The sequence below is a fragment of the Eschscholzia californica genome, unplaced genomic scaffold (genome assembly GCF_041429995.1).
Source record: "Eschscholzia californica isolate CP2 unplaced genomic scaffold, dmEscCali1.0.p SCAF_122, whole genome shotgun sequence".
Classification (NCBI taxonomy): domain Eukaryota; kingdom Viridiplantae; phylum Streptophyta; class Magnoliopsida; order Ranunculales; family Papaveraceae; genus Eschscholzia; species Eschscholzia californica.
This window is the reverse complement of record NW_028238224.1, coordinates 40,001-45,000: the sequence shown is the minus strand read 5'-3', so window position 1 is coordinate 45,000 and position 5,000 is coordinate 40,001. Positions and strand designations below refer to the sequence as shown.

Genomic DNA, 5,000 nt, shown 5'->3' with positions numbered 1-5,000 from the left:
TTTTTTTTATGTAATGAGCCTATCCTCTCTTCTCTGTTCATATTCCAAAATGGAAAATAGATCATTGATCCAAGACCAGAACATTCGGAGGACTCTTCCGACCAGACAAAAATCTGTAATTATCGGCAAAGTTGTTTCTTTTTTTTTATTAATTTTCTGAAAATTCAAAAAATGCTTTTTACTTTATACATAGGTCGTCGATTCAGCATTGGAAAAAGGGTAGGGTGCCCATTTTTCCAGTAACTGGTTCAAATCATTTTATCGGTATGAGTGTTATATATCGGATAAATTGCCAACTATTTATTTTGAAACCATCTCCATACTAACATAGTGGTAGAAAGAGTACCATGTCGCGCCTGGACTTCAAACGGTTTAGTTTTAACCATGTTAATAGTCCCACATTATTGGTTGATAGAGAATCAAAGTGGATTTACCAATGAGTCACGAAATGCTATGGTTCGTCCATATGATTTCTTAACTTATTCAGAAGTAATTCGCGAGATCGTGCACCCTTCTTTCCTAGTTATAGTTATAAAGAAAAAAAGAAAATGCAGCTGGTTAGATCCAGCCTATTCTTGAAATAAACAACTCGCACACACTCCCTTTCCAAAAAAGATCAATACACCAAGTACTACACTTAGATTTATTGGATTTGTTGCTAAAATATCGGTATTAAACCCGAAACTCCCGGCGGATGGCCAGTGACCCAAGGAAACGAAAGAATCGGTTACAGTTTTCATATGATCTCCTCTTATAGATAGGACTAACAAAATCAAACAGAGTTCATTTTGTATCACTTCATCCCTTTTTTTTTATTGATTTCTAAATAGATTTCATTATTCTAGTTTTCAATTGTTTTATTATTTATTGTAATTGAAGTTCCCACTAAGAAAAATACTTATTCGAATTAGGTCCAGATCTCATGTCAATTGTGAAATACCTCGTTTGTTGCAACGCTTTCTAAAAACCAAAAAGGTTTCAATTGGAGTAAGAACGGGAAGAAAGAAAGCGAGTGGGTCTGCTAATTCCTCATCCTCAAATCAGTCCTTCCCGCGGGATATTGTCTCAACGAATAAGTGATTGTAGGAGTGAAATCTTGATATAATTCAAAAAAATAAGTGGCAAATTCAAGGCAATAAAATAAGAAAAAACTGTCAAATTTCTAGGATTAAACAAAAGGATTCGCAAATAAAAGTGCTAATGCCACGACCAGCCCATAAATTGTTAAAGCTTCCATAAAAGCCAGACTAAGCAACAAAGTACCTCGTATTTTACCCTCTGCCTCTGGTTGTCTCGCGATACCCTCTACGGCTTGTCCCGCAGCAGTACCTTGACCAACTCCGGGTCCAATAGAAGCAAGCCCTACGGCCAATCCAGCAGCAATAACGGAAGCGGCAGAAATCAGTGGATTCATGGTAAGCTCCTCGCACCAAAATAAAGAAATGGTTAATGATACAATCAACCAATGAATTATTACTTACCTAAGATATATCCAATTGAAGTAACTAAGAACTTTGAATTGAAGTAATGATATTATTGAATCATCAGAACGACTTCTATATCTCGTTTTTAGTTCCCACCCATGGAGTCTTTATCAATCCCTACGGCTCTAGTCCTTCCATTTCGTCTGTGATGAATGAATAAACAGATGAAATGGGAGGACTTTTCTATTGGGATTCTCATCTAAATTCACAGTGGGATCGTAAAGGAAATAAGATCTATGAATAGTTCATAATATAACTAGTCAATATATAATATCACATATACATATGTTTCTTACATAGCGTAAACCAACTATTCCCATCTTATATACATTACATCCGGATTCGAGAATCCCCCTTTGAAACATACACAAGAGTTGGCTTATAGCCATTATATATGCCTAATTCGACCTCCTAACCTATTTTTTTCTCATCTGTAAATTATTCTTTGCCTTTTCTTTATCATTATCCCGCATGAATCCAAATAGACGGATTCATTAGCCTAAATCATTACATATCAATACAATATCAGAATTTGATTGATCTAATTGCATGCAATTAATTAGAATTTCTTTCAATCGTTGAATTAACTCAAATGAAATGGCAATCGTTCTATAGAATATAGAACATCGTTTTTTTGTTTAATCGCACATCGGAACCAAATAGCATAACAATTTTTATTCAAAGCAGGAATCGTAATATCGTAATTGAATGAACAAATCGAAATAGAATATTCATTGGGGGTATGACATAAATGGGCCGGGAATCTTAGGAAAAAGATCTTTTAGATCTCTTTTTTTTACAATTCCTGAATATCAATCATATCGGAATCTTTTTTGCTACTACTCTAGATTGTATCTACCATATTTGTATATATTATGTTCCCAAAATAGCTTATGCTTATCTTGAGTCGCCCATACATTTAGGCTAAAAAAAGACTAAGACTCTTTTGAAAGCTAGTCAATGATGACCCTCCATGGATTCACCTATATAAGCCGCGGCTAAAGTTGCAAAAATAAGAGCTTGAATACCACTTGTAAATAATCCAAGGAACATGACAGGTATAGGAACCACTGAAGGTACTAAAGAAACAAGAACAACAACTACTAATTCATCAGCCAATATATTCCCGAAAAGTCGAAAACTAAGTGATAAGGGTTTTGTGAAATCTTCTAGGATGTTAATTGGTAAAAGTATTGGAGTTGGTTGAATGTATTTACCGAAATAACCCAATCCTTTTTTGGTAAGACCCGCATAGAAATATGCCACGGACGTAGGTAAAGCTAAAGCAACAGTAGTATTTATATCATTTGTGGGTGCGGCTAACTCCCCGTGAGGTAACTGTATGATTTTCCGAGGTAAAAGAGCCCACTGACCAGTTAGAAACAAAAATAAATAGGAACATAGTTCCAATAAAGGGAACCCAAGGACCATATTCTTCTCCAATCTGGGTTTTGCTCAAGTCTCGAATGAATTCAAGGACATATTCGAAGAAATTCTGACTGTCGGTCGGAATGGTTTGTGGATTCCGAACAGCTATAGTCGCTGAACCTAATAAGATGGCAATTACGACCCACGAAGTAATAAGTACTTGGGCATGGACTTGGAAACCGCCTATTTGCCAATAGAAATGTTGGCCTACTTCCACGCTGGATATATCGTATAAGCCTTTTAGCGTGTTGATGGAACATGGTAGAACATTCATATTGCCCTCTGACAGAAATAGAACTTAAAAAGGAATTATTTTGATTCCACTATCTCTTTCTCAACTCGTCTACTTGAATCATATATTTCAGTTCGGATACCAAGTAATCACATAATATCCCCAGTTATTTTTATCTCTTTTTTGATATTCAGAAATAGTAACCGATTCAATATCAATAAATCTATGGAGTTCCCGAAGTAATTGACTTATCTTATTATTAATCAACGATTTGTTATATAGCTAGAACGGCCCTCACAAATTGCGAATACTAATTTGTTAAGAATTAATCGGATTGAAGCTATAGCATCATCATTGGCTGGAATCGAAATATCTGCGAGATCCGGGTCACAATTTGTATCAATTAAACAAATCGTTGGAATTCCCAAAGTTACACATTCTCGAAGAGCCGTATATTCTTCTTGCTGATCAACGATGATTACAATATCAGGCAACCCCGTCATATATTTGATCCCACCCAGATATGTTTGCAAGTGATATAATTGTCTCTTCAACATTGCTGCATCTCGTTTCGGAAGGTGGTTGAGTCTTCCCGTCTTTTGTTCCGCTCTCAAATCCCTGAACTTATGAAGTCTCGTTTCTGTAGTGGACCAATTCGTTGACATACCACCGAGCCATTTTTTATTAACATAATGACACCGAGCCCTTATTGCAGCCGATGCTACTGAATCAACTGCTTTATTTTTGGTACCAACTATTAAGAATTGTTTTCCCCTACTTGCTGCATCAAAAACTAAATCACAAGCTTCTGATAAAAAACGAGCAGTTCTAGTAAGATTTGTAATATGAATACCTTTACGCTTTGCAGAGATGTAAGGTGCCATTCTAGGATTCCATTTCCTAGTACCATGACCAAAATGAACTCCTGCTTCCATCATCTCTTCCAAATTTATGTTCCAATATCTTCTTGTCATTTCTCCCCACGCTTCCTCTTTTTTTTTTTTTAAGAGATGCGGTACCCTAAATCCTAAATAAATAATTGTTCCGATGGAACCTTCTACCGTAGATTGACTGTTGATACACGCGCCAAGCCATTAATTTCTTTCTATTAACTATATATCTTTATTACCAAATCAAATGACCGGACCAGGTAGTTAAAGTTAAGTTAAAAGGATGAATCCCCTCTTAGGAATCATTAAATCCCGTAAATGATTGTTCTGATGGATCATGGAAATTCTTTGGGATGCAAGAATCAAATAATTCTCTGTGTTGGAACAAAATATCTCTAAATTCTCCCCTGAATAGATTCTTCTTTTTTATTTCCAAAGGAATGTTGCTGTGTTGCCTTGAACGGTACACTAATCCTTTGAATCCGGTACCAACAGGTATCATCCCCCCCAGAACAACGTTCTCTTTCAGACCTTTCAACCAATCGATACGACCTCGTAGAGCGGCTTTTGCTAAAACTCGAGCAGTTTCTTGAAAACTCGCTTCGGATATGAAACTTTGAGTATTCAGAGACGCCCTCGTTATTCCCAATAAGACGGCTCGATAACAGATCGCTTCTTCCAAAGCGCGCCCCGTTCGTTCCGCTCGCAACAATCCAATTAGTTCTCCGGGCAAAAAAACATTAGACATTCCATCTTCTGAAACCAACACTTTTGATGTTATTTGACGCACAATAATTTCTATATGTCTATTATGAATTTGCACCCCCTGGGATCGATAAACCTTTTGAATCTTATTAACCAACGAGATACGACTTTGTGCTATGGTTAACTCAGCGCCAATCAAAAATCCCCAAGGAATTCCAAGAATTCTTGTTATACGCCCGTTCCAACCTTCAACCCTCTTTT

The 5,000-nt window shown here is 36.5% G+C and overlaps 1 pseudogene across 1 annotated transcript in view; it reads right to left on the bottom strand.

The window, feature by feature from the left end:
• Positions 1-4,242: 4,242 nt before the first annotated feature.
• LOC147562235 (DNA-directed RNA polymerase subunit beta'-like) overlaps positions 4,243-5,000 on the bottom strand; it is a 7,243-nt pseudogene continuing 6,485 nt past the window's right edge. The window contains exon 2 of the transcript XR_015232160.1: positions 4,243-5,000. This exon is cut by the window's right edge and continues 5,277 nt beyond it. The product of XR_015232160.1 is annotated as a DNA-directed RNA polymerase subunit beta'-like (transcript).